Source organism: Hyaena hyaena, unplaced genomic scaffold (genome assembly GCF_003009895.1).
Source record: "Hyaena hyaena isolate Hyena2069 unplaced genomic scaffold, ASM300989v1 scaffold_260, whole genome shotgun sequence".
Taxonomy (NCBI): domain Eukaryota; kingdom Metazoa; phylum Chordata; class Mammalia; order Carnivora; family Hyaenidae; genus Hyaena; species Hyaena hyaena.
Genome location: NW_024080892.1, coordinates 544,670 through 563,889, shown reverse-complemented (window position 1 = coordinate 563,889; position 19,220 = coordinate 544,670). Strand labels below are relative to the sequence as shown.

The window sequence follows — 19,220 nt, the reverse complement described above, 5'->3', positions numbered from 1 at the left end:
TTATTCTGTTCCATATTTAATTTTGTATTAATGAAAAAATAGAGTGTTCAGTACTTGTAATATTCTCCTTCAGTTCTTAGGAAGTTCCTAGTCTGTGTCTATATTCTAATGAGCACTTCAAAGTGTGTCTTCGCCAACATTTGTTTCTCTTCACTCCAAGCTGCTGCTCTATAGAAATGAGCATTTAATCCGTCGTGATAGTTGGAGCAAATAAACCTGACTTTCTTCTGGGCTGGCTTCTGGTGTGTAGGTGAGATGGGACAGGAGGCAGTTAGGTTGGAGTTGTCCTGGCCGTAGACTGCCCAAGTGTTGCAAGGAGCTTGGGTTGATGGGGGGTGAGGGTGGGACGGGGAGATCAAAGACCTGAAACAGGGCTGCCCCTGGAACAGGGCATGATTCCCACCTCCAACCCAGACTATGCCTGAGTTATTCCTGGTCATAAAATTGAAGTCGCTTAGGCAAGGAGACATTTTGAGGGCTCTCCTTGGTAGATTTCCTCTCACCATAGCCAGTTTCCCACCTGCACCAGCACCCCTGGCGTTAAATCCAGACATAATGCCTGGCTCACAGTAGATCTATCAAACAGATAAATGCAGACAAGAGGAAAAATCAAATACACTGTAATGCTACTTCGTGTGGAACAAACTTTAGCCATAACTAAAAGAAATGTTCTCTCTAAAATAAAGGTATCACTATTAAGTAGTGCCTATAAATACTTCTCTAGTCATCTAAAGGATACAGCAAAAATAATTACTGAATAATTCAAATTCTCATGAACATTAATTCTGTTTCAAGGAAAAAAATATATTTTTTGTTTACCTTAATTTTCCAAAATGGCCATAGACCTTGATCAAAATTTTTAGACTGGTTGGTGAGAACTTAACCCGGATGAATGATAATAATAATTGTAGCCAGTCATGTTGCTCTACAATTTACATGCATTACTCCTCAATACCCATAAAAACCCTAAGTAATAGGCACTACTAATCTGAGTAACTGAGTCAGAGAGGCTAAATAGATTTTCTTAGGTTACATGTCTAGTTAGTAGCAGAACCAAAATTGAAACCTACTATATTTAATGTATGAGTGAAGGACTGCAATTCCGGTTATACTATAAAGCTAATTACCTATAAATATTCCTTCAATTTTTTTTCTAATTAATTAATTACTATAGAGATAAGATACTATCTCTATAGTACCTTAACATGTATTATCACATTATGTATTATCAGCACACCCTATGAGATTTGTAGGGCAGATGGTAGAATCTTCTTTTTATGGACAAGGGAAGCTGCAGCTCAGAAGTTTTGACTTGCCTAAGTGACAAAGCTGGTATGGACCCAGCATGCAGTAATCTTTCCATTATGCACACTACCTCTTGAAGCATATCTCAAAATTAACAGAGAATGAGTATTATGGAAACACAACTGTATTCCCTAAAATACAAAGCAAAACAAAAAACACTGTGGATGTTGGACAAAATGATAATTCTGGAGCAGAACTGGAGAGAGACACAATTTTTTTTTTAATATTGTAAAAGACCAAGCTGTTATAAAATTATTTCCTGCAAAACGATTTTGGATAACGTCAACCTTGGTCTTTGACTAGATGAGCTCAGATAAGAAGAGGCCAACCGTCACATACCAATCATTAACTTTCTCCCAGCCCGTAACCAAGGGCTGGATTCTCATATATGACCTCTGAACTGCAGAATCAAAATATCTGCTATTTTGATCTGATGGCTGGTATGGTCCAGACTAAAACTACATATTTTGCATTTCAATTCAAGAGGCTAGCGTTGTGTCACAGAGCTTGTGTCAATCAGGGCGGTTTGTTGAGCAGTGTGACATACACTCATGACCTGAAGTGTTGAGCTAGAAAGACAAATGACACCTGAAACAAAGAAAAGTCAGCTCTCTTGAGGCATGGATTCTTGTTAGAGATTTTAGAAATCCCCACAATAGCTACCTGAAATTCTTGAGTGTTCCTTTCTTTTTTGGCCCATATTGAAAAATTAGGAATTGAGATATCTCTTACAGCCTTCAGTCTAATCCAGCCTTCTAAGTCAGTGGAGTGTGATACGGAATATATGAGAAGTCCAGACTCCTCAAATCTCTCCCTCTTAATAACAATATCTCGAATTCCACTGAAATGTTTTATCTTTCTGGGACTAATATTTAAAATTAGCATAACATTAAACCTATGATTCTAATCGTTTGGTATAGTGTTAATATATCCTAATATATAATTATATCACAGACTATATATTAACATATAATAGTATAGCACTATATTATATACAATATATAACTTATAATAATATAAACCCTTCAAGAAAGGTAAATAAGCATTAGTATGCTAGCCAGAATTTATTTCTTATATTTTATTTTAAAGTAATAGCTACTTTAGGGGCGCCCGGGTGGCTTAGTCGGTTAAGCGTCCGACTTTCCCTCAGGTCATGATCTCGCGGTTCGTGGATTCGAGCCCCACGTCGGGCTCTGTGCTGACTGCCAGCTCAGAGCCTGGAGCCTGTTTCGGAGTCTGTGGCTCCCTCTCTCTCTGACCCTCCCCTGCTCACGCTGTCTCTCTCTCTCTCCTAGAAATAAATAAAACACTAAAAAAAAATTTAAAGTAATAGCTACTTTAGAATCAGACACTGTTGGAAGAAAGATTTCAAAGGGGGAAACTGCAGGGTTTGAGTGTTAATAAGGACCTCTCATGGTAAGGACCAACCTTGGTTGTGTCCCAACTTAGAGTCCAAGAAGTCAGCAGCATAATATGCTGAGCACAGACAACATGTGACCTGACCAGTGCTGTCAGATGGGCTCACAAGGATGAAACATGGCAGATGAATGTTGTTCCTAATGCCAGGTCCCAAGTCCCTCAAAGCCACGGAACTGGGGCTTCAGAATCTCAAGAGATCTTGATGATACACAGAGCCCATCAGACCTTAGAAGTCAGCCTGGAACCTTCTGTAACGAAGTCATCAACCTTTTATAAGTTTTAATACTGCAGTTTCTTCATCGACTTTGCAGTGATAGCCTGCCCTTGATAAGGGCAGTTCATGTAACAATTGAGAAAGGAGGAGAATTTTACTTATGCCCACAATCCCTGAATATGAATATGCTTAAAGCTTTCCCAAGCATGGTGATCTCAAAATCAAAAGGTATTTAATCAGCAATATAACTAAAGTTGGATTTAATGTTTTAGAAAAGTGAATTTTAAAAATTTCTCACACTTGATTAGAAGATTAAATTTCCAAAGAAATCAAGTATTAGATGTTTGGGGTGTCCTTTTAGTTTTTAATATGGCTTCAAATGGCTTTAAGACTTGATCTTGCAGGCCAAGGAGCTATAGCAGGGGAAAGTCTTGGCTATAAGGATACTGGATTTAGCATCTATACTCCACAAATGGAACAGGTAGACACAATTCAGATAAAACAAATCGTTCTATTACTCTGCTGGGAAAAGAAAATGAAAGTTCCCATATTTTCTTTTCCTCATTTGTTTATTTTTTTCAATTACCAAAAATTGTTTCCAATATAGTAGATAAACATCCTTATTACAGATTATGTGGATAATGTATATACAACTATGAATAAATTAAAAGGAGGAAAGCCTTATACATAATCCTACCACCCAGAAACAACCATTTATATGCTATTTCAATATATTTCATTTGTCTTTTTGCATGATGCCTAGACTTTTATAGATTTTTTAGAACTTTGTTTTTAATATGGTATTTACATAATTGCAATCACACTGTACCATATGACTAGCTTCCTTCCCTTAACATTATTGCAGAACTCTTTTATATTGCAAATTACATAAGCATTATTTTTCACTGCTGTAGTGAATAGAATACATAACTAGTCTTCTAGTTTTCAGTGATTTTAAATGTTTCACTAAATATTGCTGTATAGATATCTTTGTTGACTAAGCTTTGTCAGATTTTTAAACACTTAAAATGGACTTTCAGAAGTGAGGTTATTAGAACTAAAGGAGTAAACATCTGTGCGACACCCATTGCTAACCTAAATCCCAAAGATCAATTGAATCTCCCATAATTACTTTTACCTCCTTCATCTTAAACATCTCTGAGTTTTATCATTTAAACATGTGCTACTTTGATAAAGAGAAATGTTGCTTTGTTGTCTTTATTGGCATGTATTTATTATTAGTGCAGCTGAACATTTTCTTGCTGTATTTGCTAAGTAATTATAGGTATTTTCTGAGCTCCTTATTCATATCAAATATTAAAATCTATGTTGTTTCTCAATTATTTGTGAGATTATTTTTATAAAAACATTATTTGTTTTAGTTGTTGCAAATTTCCATTGTTTGACTTATCTTTGTGTTGATTATGCTTTTAATTTTGAAAACTATAAACATTTTAAAACCGCATGTGGAAATATGTAGTTATACTTTACTTTGTGATCTGGTTTGCCTATTGTTATTTTTTTAATCCAGACATGTGGCAAGGAAATTTAGATGCTTTCTTCACTGTGGCTTTTCCTTAGAGAAGTACTCTACCAAAATTTGATGAGCAGGAAGAAAACCAAAGTTTCTAAACTTAGGGTTCATCTGAGGTTTATTACTTGGTACAGTTCTGAATTGTTAGAGATCACTTTCTTTTGATGCTTTAATTCCAGTGCACAAACAGTTAAAATGCCATCAATGAGAGCAGGGGCCTCTTTTAAACAGATTAAAATGCCACAGCTTTAAATGCTCTGGAAGGTTCTGTCCAGGAATTGGGAGAGAAATGAATTTAGAAACTTTCCTTTCATTTCTATTTTTTGGAACAGTTTGAGAAGAATAGGTATTAACTCTGTTATAAATGTCTGGTAGAATTTTCTGGGAAGCCATCTGGCCCAGGACTCTTATTTGCTGGGAGATTTTTTGATAACCGATTCAATTTCTTTGCTGGTTATGGGTCTGTTCAAATTTTCTATTTCTTCCCCTTTGATTTTTGGTAGGGTGTGAGTGTCTAGGAATTTGTACATTTCTTCCAGATTATCCAGTTTGCTGGCATATAATTTTTCATAATATTCTCTGATAATTGTTTGTATTTCTGTGATATTGGTTGTGATCTCTCCTCTTTAATTCATGATTTTATCTATTTGGGTCTTCTCTCTCTCTTTGAGAAGTCTGACTAGGGGGTTATCAATTTTGTTTATTCTTTCAAAAAAACCAGCTCTTAGATGCACCGATCTGTTCTACTGTTTTGTTTTGGGGTTTTTGTTTTTGATTTTGTTTGGATTCTATATCATTAATTTCTGCTCTAATCTTTATTATTTCCCTTCTTTTGCTGGCTTTGGGCTTTATTTGCTGCTGGCTTTCTGGGTCCTTTAGGTATAAAGCTGGGCTATATATTTGAGACCTTTCTTGCTTCCTGGGATAGGCCTGAGTTTCAGTGCATATTCCTCTTAAGACTGCCTTTCCTGCCAAAAGCAGAAAAGTCCCTACTAAAAAGGAAAATAGGGATAGAAGTAGCATATCTTAACATCATAAAAGCCATTTATGAAAGGCCTAGCTAATATCCTCAATGAGGAAAAACGGAGAGCTTTCCCCCTGAGATCAGGAACACAACAGGGATGTCCAGTCTCACCACTGTTGTTTAACCTAGTATTGGAAGTTCTAGCATCAGCCATCAGGCAACAAAATGAAATAAAAGCATCTCAATCGGCAAAGAAGAAGTCAAACTTTCACTTTTCACAGAATACATAATATTCTACATGGAAAACCCAAAAGACTTCACCCAAAGCTGCTAGAACTGATACAAGAATTCAGCACAGTTGCAGGATATAAAATCAATGTACAGAAACTGGACACATTTCTATGCAATAAGAAGGAAGCAACAAAAAGAGGTATCGGGGAATCAATACCATTTACAACTGTACCCAAAACTATAAAATACCTAGGAATAAACCTAACCAAAGATATAAAAGATCTGTACCTTGAAAACTATAGAAAACTTATGAAAGAAATTGAAGAAGGTACAAAGAAATGGAAAAACATTTCATGCTCATGGACAAATATTGTTAAAATGTCAATACTACCCAAAGCATTCTACACATTCAATGTGAGCCCAATCAAAATAGCACCAGCATTCTTCACAGAGCTAGAACAAACAATCCTGAAATTTGTATGGAACCAAAAAGACCCCAGACTCCAAAGCTGGAGGCAACATAATCCCAGGCTTAAACCTGTATTACAAAGCTATAATCATCAAGACAGCATGATACTGGCACAAAAACAAACACATAGATCAGTGGAATAGAATAGAGAACCCAGAAAGGGACCCAAAATATATGCCAAATCTACAACAAAGCAGGAAGGAGGATTCAATGGAAAAAAGACAGCATCTTTGGTAAATGGTGCTGGGAGAACTGGACAGCAACATGCAGAAGAATAAACCTGGACCACTTTCTTACACCATACCGAAAATAAATTCAAAATGGATGAAAGGCCTTAATGTGAGAGAGGAAATCATCAAAATCTTACAGGGAAAACAGACAGCAACCTCTTTAACCTTGGCCACAGCAACTTCTTACTTGACATGTCTTGGAAGGCAAGAGAAATATAGCAAAAATGAATTATTGGGACCTCATCAAGATAAAAAAACATCTCTGCACAGCAAAGGAAACAGTTAACAAAACTAAAAGGGAACCAGTGAAATAGGAGAAGATATTTTCAAAAGACATATCAGATAAAGGGTTAGATTCCAAAATCTATAACGAACTTACCCAGACTCAACACTCAATAAAACAGATAATCCAGTGAAGAAATAGGCAGAAGACATGAACAGACACTTCTCCAAAGAAGACATTCAGATGGCAAACACACATGAAAAGATGCTCAATATCACTCACCATCAGGGAAATACCAATCAAAACCACTTCGATGTACCACTTCATACTAATCAGAGCGGCTAAAATTAACAACTCGGGAAACAAAGATGTTGGTGAGAATGTGGACAAAGGGGAGCCCCTCTTGCACTGCTGGTGGGAATGCAAACTGATGCTGCCGCTCTGGAAAACAGTGTGGAGGTTCCTCAAAAAATTAAAAATAGAGCTACCCTACGACCCAGCAATTGCACTACTAGAATGTATCCAAAGGATACAGGAATGCTGATTTGAAGGGGCACATGCACCCCAATGCTTATAACCGACTAAGCCACCCAGGCACCCCTGCACCCCAATGCTTATAGCAGCAGCATCAACAATAGCTAAATTATGTAAGGAACCCAAATGTCCATCAACTGATAAATGGATCAGGAAGATGTGTTGTATATATACAATGGACTACTTAGAGATAAAAAAGAATGAAATCTTGCCATTTGCCACAATGTGGATGGAACTGGAGGGTATTATGCTAAGTGAAATAAATCAATCAGAGAAAGACAGATATGTGATTTTACTCATATGTGGAATTTAAGAAACGCAACAAATGAATACAGGGGATGTGAAGGAAAAAGAAGATAAAAATGAAGAGGGGACAAACCATAAGAGACTCTTAAATACAGAGAACAAACTGAGGGTTGATGGAGGTGGGTTAAATGGGTGATGGGCATTAAGGAGGGCACTTTTTGGGATTAGCACTGGGTGCCATATATAAGAGATAAATCACTGGGTCTACACTCCTGAAGTCAAGACTACAATGTATGTTAACTAACTTGAGAATAAAAAAATAATAAAATAAATAAAATAAAATAAAATAAGGAATTGGAGGAGAAATACTAAGATGGAAAATCCTTTTTAGGGGAAAAAAAAGAAGAGTATAGAAATGGATAAATGGCTAATGAAAAAACAAGGCAAGGAACATTGCCTTATCTCTGCAAACTTTAGCCTTCTCCAGTCCTATGGGGTAAACTGCATTTTTACTTGGGACTCCATCTCTTCCAGTTCTCCAAGGCTCTGACCATGGACTGTATTCTGTACAGTCCTTCTCTTGCTTGTCAGTGAAGTCTGCCTGCTGGGTGTGCAAACTCCTCCCTAACTTCTATCTTCAAAGTCCCACATATTTAATCATGGAAGAAAAATCACGCCATTGCCCTGTGTCAAGACCAAATAAATAACACTTATCACATCTCGTCAACCCTAAACATTTTACTGAATACTAGCTGAACAAGTTGGTCAGCATTTAACCAATACCTACAATATAAGTGATGGTTCTTACAAACAAAGCAAATACTAATCAATTGCTTACTGTGTCAGGCATTATTTCAGTGCCTTACATATATGAATCCCTATGGTGACTCTATGAGGTTGATACCATTATTGGCCACATTTTGCAGATAAGGAAATGAAAACCTGGATAAATAGCTCAAAGCTGCAGTTAATAAATGGTGGAATTAGGCAGGATTATCATGAGTTATCTGGATCCTGAATTTCTGCTTTTTATGGTAGGATGTCCTGTTTTGCATAAGAACTCTGTTCTGCCTTGAGTTAAAGCGATGATACCACTAAGGCCATGTGACATAACTATTGAGACCTTTTTACAAAATAAACATGAAAATTAAGCAAAATAAATGTATACTGAAAGCTGCTACCTATGAAACACTAGCTTCCTCTGGCGTTCCCAGGGAAGTATTTAACCCGGGGGGGGGGGGGCGAGGGAGGGAGGGGGACAAAAAACAAAACAAAACAAACAAAAACCCCACAGAGCCAATAACCCCAAAACAAAAACACAAAACAAAACAGTTTCCCCTGTTCTTCCTTTCATCCAGAGTGATATTATTTGTGTAATTACAACATGTTAAATAGAATCCTAGACATTTAGGATTAAGGTCATCTAGTACCACCTGCCTTCCAACCACTGCAGAAATTCTTTTACAATCATCCTGCTAACGATCATTCAATGGATAATGGAACACTCCATTGGGATATGGATCACCAATAAGTAAGATAGCCTCTTAGGTGGCAGTCTTCTTCCCTAAAGATAAAATGTGCCTAATTCTAAAGCTCATTTATATGTTCACCAAATGCTTGCTGATCCCCTCTGCTCTCTGCTTCCACCATGAAACAGGTTCTGGGAATCGACCAGGGACTAAGATACACACCTTATTTTCAAGGACCTTGCTTCTCTAGCACAATTTTCTTTTTAACTTAGAATTTTGCTTGTAATTAGGGTATCCATTAACATATAAGCATAGCAATGTTTTCTTATCATCATATGCAAGTTTATAAATCATTTTCACAGCAAGCAGCTAAGTGCCGTTGTCCCCATATCGGGAATAACCTCGATGCCGTCGACAATAGAATGGATGGGCGCATTGTCTGTTCACTCTGTGGACACACTGTGGAGTCCTATACCGCCTGAGAATGCACAAACTGTAACCATCAGCAACCACGTGGATGAATCTCACCAAGTAAAAACAGTCCAGTAAGAAAAAGTACATACCACATAATTCGGTTTATAATTATATGAAGTGCAAATCCAGGAAAGCCATTCACTATTATTAGAAGTCAAATGGTGGTTACCCTTGGGGAGCAGTGATGGGGAGAGACATGGGAGGTCTTCTGGGGTGCTGAGAAGGTTCTCTTTCTTAATCTGGGTACTGGTTACTCAGGCGTGTTTGCTTTGTGAGAATTCATCAATCTGTACACTCAACACTTTTGTACTTTTCTATATGTATATTACACTTCAATCAAAAGTACACAAAGAGAAAACCATTATTGGAAGCGTTGGGAAAAAATCCCATCGGATTTAAGAAGAACATGGGTTGGATAATGGAAAAAATTCAATTCACATTCTTCAGTGGAATGCATATAAGTACTCTGTTTAGAAGGTGGAAGAAAGCCAAAACATTATTGTTAATAAATATGTCCTGGAAAAAAATAGCCCCAATTTCCGTAATGGGAAAAGCTACTGGCAGCACTCTGTGACATAAAATGAATGAACAAGGGCGGTCACATTCAGACCTTCCCAAGGATCTGAGGAATTAGGCTAGCAAGAGGCCATCAGAGAGAGCACCACTGGGGGAGGCTTGGGTCCAGGCTGCCTCCTCTTCTGGAAGGGTCTTTCTGGCTCAGAACCAGAAAAGGTTTGGGTTTTATTTTATTTTGTTTTGTTTTAAAATGCTGACCCTACAGTTTCTTTTCTTATTAAGAGAGCAATGCTTTATGTTCTTAACATTTTATTTGAATGCTATAGTGCTGTGGAGTACAAGCTGGCTTTTAGAAAATAAATTCATGCAGTAGGAAAGCCTTTTGAGTTTTATGTTTGAGATAACAAACCTTTATATAATCACATGGATTTAAGCTGAATAGATGTATACTGGAATAGATATATACTCATGTATTCAGAGTTCCCTCAATGATCATGCTCTCCCCTCCTCTTTCTGCTTATCTTTTAAGAGCCCTCTCAAATGCCACCTCCTCCATGAAGACATCCACAAAGCCCCTTCAGAACTCATTGCTTTCTCATTTTCTTCTATTGAACTTTGTGTGCATGTTTGTTTTAACATTTCTAAATGGAGAGAACATAGTATAGTGGTATGGTGGCCTTTGTATCATAAAGATCAAAGTTTCCTAATTTCTCTGAGTTCAAATTTTCTTATTTTTCCAGGATTAGGTTATTTTGATGACCATGAGCATCTGTAACACATCTGTCATGTAGAAGAAATCCAAAAGAAGATGCTCACTTTCCCCTCATCCGACTCTATTTGTCCCAGATAACATGTATTGCCTTCTAATAAACAACAGTATCAGCTCTATACACTTGCTGTCTGTTTTGTTCAGTGATGAACTCCAAATGCCTAGAACAATGCCTATAATATTGTAGATGCTCCAAAAATATTTGGAGAATGAATGAATAAATTCCTTTATTACTACTCCTGCTTTATCACTCAGAAACCCAGGTAGACTTATTAACCGTCACTAGCTTTAAACTTTTTTGAGGGAAGGAATTCTCCTTAATGCAGCTTCTGTCAGCCTCCAGGGAGCATGATACAGTGCTTTGCAAACAGAAGAAGGCTACTGAGAGGTCAAGAGCAAGCCGCCAAGTAATTAACACTCACATGGAAAAACAACATAAAATAGAAAAATAAAGTTAAGACTAACAAAACCTTGGTATTAGTGGCACAAAAGAGCATCAACACCTTAGCCCAAGCAGCATCCTGGGTCACAATAGATTAATGTCTGTATTGTTTGGCTTAAGATTGCAGGCCACCCACTCAATACATATCAGTATAGAAAAGGAAGAAGAGAGGAAATAAATCAAAGCCAGAAAAGGGAACTGCTTTGTTATTAAATGAACCTTTCTTTTCTTCTTTTTTCATTTGTTTGCTTATTTTATACTATAGAAGAAGGAATGACCTGCAGAGAGATAGACATAAAGAAATGAATATATATATTCATTATATACATATATATAAATTCATTATATATATAAAGAAATATCTATACATATAAAGAAATGAAACAAAATACTTGGACAAAATACTGGAAACTATAAAAATAAATACTTTAAGTGACGATACTCTGTGGTATTTGGCTTACAAAAAGTGAAGTTCTACAGTATAATAAATCTAATCCTGTTTCATTTAGAAAATGAAATATGCATTGGCTTATGTGTGAGAGTGGGGTGGGGTTTGAAGATGGTTACTAAGCAATAAGAAGTTTATTTTGGGCTCTCCTAAATTATAGAAGAAGTAGAAGGTAGAGTGCTTAATCACCTGGGCTTTGAAATCCTGCAGCCTGAACCTGCATCTGGGTTTCTTCACTGGCTAGCTCTGAGTGATTTTTTCCAACTTACCTGAGCTCCATGACAGCTGGTTCTCTCCAAAGCAAGTCATGAGAGAGATTGGGGGATGGAAGCTCCAATTTTTTACATCGTAATCTCCAAAGTTACATCCCAACAATACTTCTGCTGTATGTTATTGGTCACATAGACCAATCTTAGCACAGTATAGGAAGACTACACAAGAGTATGACCACCAGTGGGTGGCAGTCATCTTGGAGGCTGGCTACTATCAATGGCTAAAACAGCTGGAGCCTTGTAGTTATCTCTCTCTCTCTCTCTCTCATCAAATGGGCTTTCCATGAAACTAACAATAGAACTCCCCTAGGACCCAGCAATAGCACTGCTAGGAATTTACCCAAGGGATACAGAAATGCTGAAGCATAGTAGCACATGTACCTTAATGTTCATAGCAGCACTCTCCACAATAGCTAAAACATGGAAAGAGCCTAAGTGTCCATCAACAGATGAATGGATCAAGAAGATGTGGTTTATCTATACCATGGAATACTACATGGCAATGAGAAACAGTGAAATCTGGCCGTGTGTAGCAACATGGATGGACCTTGAGGGTGTTTTGCTGAGCGAAATAAGTCAGGCAGAGAAGGACAAATATCATATGTTTGCACGCATAGGAGGATTAGGAGGAACTTAACGGAGGACCATGGGGGAGAAGAAGGGGGGAAGTGGTGGGGGAAAGGGAGAGAGGCAAACCATGAGAGACTCTTGAATGCTGAGAACAAACTGAGGACTCCTGGGTGTGGGGGGGAGAGGGGGAGATGGGCATGGAGGAGGGCACGTGTGAGGATGAGCACTGGGTGTTATACGGAAACCAACTTGACAATAAACTATTTGTAAAAAAAAAAAAAAAAAAGGGCTTTCCATGTAACTAGCTAGCTTAAGCTTCCTTATTGCATGGGAGTCTCAAGGTAATCAGGTTTCTGGCAAAGTGATTCGTCTTACCCAGAGTGAACATTCTGAGGTACATCATTGGAGCTGCCAGTCTTCCTAAGTTCTAGGCTCAGAAATACTGGAAACTACATCTGACAGCATCTTATTGGTCCAAGAAGTTAGAGTCCACCTACTTTCTCCTACTTTCAAGGGTAGGAGAAACAGACTCTATCTCTTAGCAAGGTTACAACGCAAGAGTAGGTGTTAGATCAGAGAGGTCAGTCACAGGTGTTGTTAGAAATCATCTACCGTGTGTAGTAAAGGAGAGAGCTAACGAGAGTGGCATTCAGTTTTTGGAAGAAATTAATACCAAACTAGGCTTTGACATAAAATGAGACCAATGATTGTAGAGAGGAGGTCCAATGCCGAGAGCTGTTCAGGGACTAAATGCAATGCAGTTGTAATGACAGAAGAAGAGCCATGGAGGCCAGAAAGTATGAGTCACTTGTGGGATGTATGGAAATTTACTTGGCAGGAATAGGAAAGTCACATCAGGGACAGACAAGAGATGAGGACAAAGACAATTGCCAAAGGGCCCTGAATGCTAAACTGAGAACTACACTTAAAAGGAGCCCCTATAGATCCTGTAGGAAATCATGCCCTTAGAAACACTTTTGAAGCAACCATCTTGACATTTATGAAACATTTATCGGGTACCAGATACCTGCCTAAGGTTTCACATATATGAGTTTATCCAATTCTTACAGCAAACCTGCAAGGTAAAAACATCTTCATTTATTTTAGATGAGGAAATTGAAGCTTAGGGAATTTGAATAACTTGCCAAAGTTTTCAAAGCTAGTAAGTGGCAAATCTGGGATTTGAACTCAGGTCTATTGGAAACTTCAAATTCTCAATTCATTTGTATGTTGTCATTGTAAAACCCCAAGAGAAAGAAATCTTTCAGGTGTTATTAAGAAGAGGCACTTGAGGCGAGTCCAGGGGACTGGGTTGTAGTCAAGACTGTCATGACATCCAGAGTAACAAGACCATATTGAGCAGCACTGTGGACAGAAGCAGGCAAGGCCTCGAGTGGGTGGGCTACATGTCAGAGGATATGGTATGACTATCCACAGACACGATATGGGACAGAGAAGCCTGTGCAAACATGAGCTGAGAGAAGAGCTATTAGAAATGATAACTGTCTTCAGCAAAGTTGTGGGATACAAAATTAATACACAGAAATCAGTCATCTATCTATACACTAATAATGAACTAGCAGGAAGAGAAATCAAGGAAATAATTCCATTTATAATTATACTGAAAAGAATAAGATACTTAGGAATAAACTTAACCAAAGAGGTAAAAGACTTGTACTCTGAAACCTATAAAACACTGATAAAAGACATTGAAAGTGACACAAAGAAATGGAAGATATTCCATGCTTGTGGATTAGAAGAATAGATATTGTTAAAATGTCCATACTTTGCTACCCAAAGCAATCTGCAGATTCAATGCAATCTGTATCAAAATACCAACAGCATTTTTCACAGAACTAGAAGAAATAATCCTAAAATTTGTATGGAAACACAAAACATCCAAATAGCCAAAGTAATTCTGAGAGAGAAGAACAAAGCTGAAGGTATCAAAACCCTAGATTTCAATATACACGGCACTGGCACAAAAACAGACCCACAGATCAATGGAACAGAAAAGAAAGCCCTGAAATAAACCCTGCTTACAAGGCCAATTAATCTATGACAAAGGACACAAGAACATACAATGGGTAAAAGACAGTCTTCTTCAAAAATGGTGGTGGAAAGTGCACCTGGGTGGCTCAGTCGGTTAAGCAGCCAACTTTGTGCTGACAGCTCAGAGCCTGGAGTCTGCTTCAGATTCTGTGTTTCCATCTCTCTCTCTGTCCCTCCTCTGCTTGCACTCGGTCTCTCTTTCTCTCTCAAAAATAAGTAAACGTTTAAAAAAAATTTTTTTAATGGTGCTGAGAAAACCAGACAGCTACATGTGAAAGAATGAAATTGGACCACTTGCTCATGCCATACACAAAAATAAAATAGATTAAAGACCTAATGTGAGATCAGAAATCATAAAACTCCTAGAAGAAAATACAGGCAATAATTTCTGCTATAAGCTGTAGCAACATTTTTTTGGATATGTCTCCTGAGGCAAGGGAAACCAAAGCAAGAATAAACTATTAGGACTTCATCAAAACACCAAAGCTTTTGCACAGCAAAGGAAACTCAACAAAACAAAAAGGCAACCTACTGAATGGGAGATGATATGTGATCAAATGATATATCTGATAAGGGGCTAATATCCAAAATATATAAAGAACTTAACTCGGCATCAAAAAACAAATCATCTGATTAAGAAATGGGCAGATGACCTGAATGCACAAGGGCTGAGGGAGTTGGTAGACAGAGCCAGAGTAGCTGTGCTGGTGAGAAGGCAGAGCAGGGCCAGACTGCAGATTTGGGGGAGTTCTTGTAGAGGAAGGCCCTGGACCCTCCCTGTGAATGTTTCCTGCTTTGACTAATGATGCAGCTTTAGGAAGAACTTGCATGGGGCAGTGACAGAGGACAACATCCCCACCAGAGAGCCAGATCAGCTGAATCAACTCCGGTGCCCAGTGGAGGTCAAGAGGTAGGCGTTGGTGACAAATATTGCAACCAGACTGCCCTTACATCTAGTGTCCAGTTGGTCACTTTCACCTTTAGACGGAGACTAGATCTAGGTCTCTGTTGTGACCCTCTTTTGGCTATGCTCCTCTTCATGAGATGTTGAGTCCACCGGACCAAAGAGATGTGCCCATCTGGAAACCATTTCCCATCTCTAGCTATCTGGCATCCCAGAATTCCCTGCTCAAATGTCTTGAACTTACTTTCAGGGTCTGCACACTCCTCTTATCTGGGTTTTTCCTTCCTAGGGTAAACTCTGCCACTGCTCTGTGCCCTCCTAGGGCTGAGGGTTGACCTGAGAAACTGCCATTTTATATGCTATTTAGGGCATATAAAAGTAGCTTGGATGTGCAAGTTAGAATGTCCATATGCATGTGCATGGTGCCCTTTGCGAAGATGATAAAGCCAGATTAGGAAGAGAAAGGGTCTGATAGGGACTAGAGCAGAATTCACAGAATCTGAGGTTCTAAATTTGAACCTGGCCTCCCAGTTTCATTCTGAAGGTATACTTATAAAAGGTAGGAGGATGGAGTATATTTTACCCATAGATGTCCAGAGTGTGAGGCTCTGTTGGCATTCTCGCCCGAGATGCTCAAGAGGGGGCCTATGAAACCTGACTCGGGCACAAGCTGGAAGGGGATGATACTATACCTGCTCTCTCCCCTCGGCTCCTCCCAGTCAGCTGGCCTCAGCGGCCGCTCTAACTGAGGGTACCCCACACTCTGTTCCCCAGGCCTGATGATGGCAGTTCTCACCCACGTGCCTCGAGACAGGCAGAACGCTTATGCTCTAGGCTATGCTGCAGTAACCTCCTCTACCTCCTGAAGCAGATGACTTTTAACTGTACTGTCTCCCTAGTTTCTCTGATTGAAACCACATCAAGAAGAGAACCATTCACAATAATCCTCGCAACCTTTCAAGGCAGCCTGCCCTGCAAGGTTACACACTGTGAATGAGGACTCACCTGTTTCCACCACATCTTTCCTACCTCTCCAACTTACCAGAGGTGAAGGGAGACTTGTTTTCCTTACTCAAGGTGTGCAAGTAGGCGTATTTAGCCCAGTCACTTTGAAAGAAGTATCCAGGATTTAAAATGTTACCTCTCCATCACATTCTTTCTCTCTAGGGTTGCTTTCCTAGTGCCAGCTCGCTCTATCAGCCTACAAATGTCATTCAAAACAAGTATCCACAGAATTTAATATTGTACTTCTAGGCAAATGAATACTCTGCACGCGAAGACTTCTTCTGCATCTTCTACTTGATTATATCAAAGGCATTTTCTGTTGCACTATTCAGTAGCCTTTGAAGAAAATCCCATGCAATACGTCCGTTTTATAATTCAGTACCAGAAAAACTGTTTGTATTACTGGAACGATTCCTTTAAATAATTGACTTTTTAACCAATTATGCTTCCCTTTTGTGTTGGCTGCTAAAAATCTCAGAATTAAATGTAATACTTGTAGTAATTACCTAGTTCTAGCTTTCCAATTCAATTATCTCCCATGTTTCTGTGTCAATATGTTACTAGCCTCAGTTATTTCACCTTTATTTTAACTACTCTATTGTATATGTGTTCTATGTGTGTTTTACTGTCAAATATTATTTTTTAGAAGGAGGTTGATGTATACAGCTTACTGTAAGCAAACAAACTTATAAGTACATGCCTACTTATTTCATTATGCTGTTTTTTGTATAAATGATGCCATCACTACTGATAACTAGTATGGAAATATGTACCTTGAATTTCAGGAGCAATGAGTTAGACAGTGATACCCATTTTCTCTTTTTCTCTAATAAATAGGCAATATCATTTTAGACACACTAAAATGTGAGTCGTTGAGAAATGAAGCTTCACATACTGTTTCTTCTGCAAAAGAAACCTAATTGAAGTTTCTCATGTGCTTATCTGAGCGTTTACAAAACAAAGGTGCATATTGACTCAATTATGGGATTCCTTTGAGCTGTTACAGAGTTCTTCGTTAATACAAAAGGCAGATGACAGATGTAGTCTGAGCTGCCTTGCTGAAAGTTTACTCTTCTCACAGAGAATTCATAAGCTATCCAAGAATTATGGGAAGTATAAAAGCATTTAATTCCATCTTAGTTTTTGCCATTGGTTCGGAGTATACGGAGAATAGTCTTCCTTTATATGCTAAGATAGGTTCAATTGCTCTTTCGGATTCATGTTTTCAGTGAATGATGTGAGTTACCAGCAATATGATAGCTTCCACAGCATTATCACTTACTGTGTGCCTGGAGCTTTTTGTACCTTATTCGTCATTTATATGACAACTCTGCAATATAAATATTATTACCCCTACATAACCTTCATTTTCTAGATATCGAAACTGAGGTTCCATAGAAGTTAAGTTATATGACAGGTGAGTGCTAAATCTGGGATTCTGGCCAAGATCTGCCTAATTCCCAAACTCATGCTGTTTCTACCATAGAGCACTGTCCTATAACCCTCACGCCCCCTGCTTCCGGCTTAAGGAAGAGCCTTTTATTTATTTATTCTTTCATTTACTCAAACATCTGGTCTGCACAATTACTCTAGCAGGTCTTACACACAGTGCAAGAAGAGGAATAAATAAGATATGGTCCTATCCCTAGAGAAATCATAGTATTTTCTTTTACACATCAGTTAATCATTAATAATAAAATAACTGTGTTCTTTAAATATTCATAATTAATTCTATCACTAAATAATATGTACTTATAGTCCATTTCGCCCCAAAGGAAAGACTTTAGAAGGCACCTTTCAAAACCAGAAACAAATATACTCAGAGACTTCCCACTTAGATTTGCTTTGGGTCTTATGAACTGATGAATAAACTACCTTTTATCTTACTCAGGCTGAGCTATGAGGACGGATTCCCTATACTACCTCAGGGAATTCAGGACAGCTAGGCCCCTTTTGAGAGGCTGAAAAGCAGATCATTGGGAAAGGCCCTGGGTAAGTTGCTAAACTACTGGAGTACTTCTATTCCTCCTGTAAAGAACAGAACAGTAGCTGACTGAGCAGCAGATGTAATTAATAATATTTCTATTGTCAACTCAATAATTCATGCTGATTGTTGTAGAATGTCACTTTGACCACAAACAAATGGGTCTGCTGTTGCAGTGTGACCTAGGAAATCATAGAGATATGGAACATATTAACATCTCAGGTGGTCTTTTATGGGTTAGAAAGTTTCAGAATGTAATTGCTCTTTGATCAACAGATGCTTGGAGAGGATTCAGCAGCGTGAAAGAGTAGTACGCTTTCATACTTAGAGAAACTGGGATTCACCTGAGACAATGTCCAGCTGCAGAGTCAGGTGACAGGGCCTGATGGCAGCCCTGGTGGCATGGAGAAGATCAGGATGACAGTGGCCATGGGGGACAATGAGGGCTTGCCTGTTGCCTGGGAGCCAGCCAGCATTGTTGGAGTGGCAGCCCAGTCAGAAGGGTTGGTGACACGGGAAGCCGGTACTCCTGTTGGCAGAATCTGTGGCACGGTTTCTCTGAGTCTGAACTCAGAGAAAGTGCTGGCATCAAGTGCCTACCTAGCTGTGATGTGTGGCAGTGGACACGGCACCTGCAAGAGAGCTCCAGACGAAGGGACCGAAAGATGATCAATTTAACCAGGAAGCTACTGTCCGAGCTTGATACGATCCTTCCACCGAAGGTGGCTCTGAAGGGGGCATCACTTAGCCTGTGACAGCCAGATCAGACAGAAGACCACACTTGCAATGTTTAAAATTCAACCAAACCTAGATGCAGAAAAAGCATTTGACAAAATACAGCATCCCTTCTTTTTTTTTTTTTTTTTTGAGGTTTTTTTTTTTTTTTTTTTTTACAAATAGTTTATTGTCAAATTAGTTTCTACATAACACTCAGTGCTCATCCCCA

At 38.6% G+C, this 19,220-nt stretch overlaps 1 long non-coding RNA gene across 2 annotated transcripts in view; it reads right to left on the bottom strand.

Moving 5' to 3' along the window:
• LOC120240734 overlaps positions 1-19,220 on the bottom strand; it is a 49,781-nt gene that overhangs the window by 13,533 nt on the left and 17,028 nt on the right. The window contains exon 4 of one of the 2 annotated variants that reach the window (XR_005530709.1): positions 11,232-11,317. The exons of the other annotated variant lie outside the window; for it this stretch is intronic. This is a non-coding gene — a long non-coding RNA (uncharacterized LOC120240734). Of the gene's footprint in view, positions 1-11,231; positions 11,318-19,220 lie in introns of those variants that run through there. 2 annotated transcript variants of the gene reach the window in all.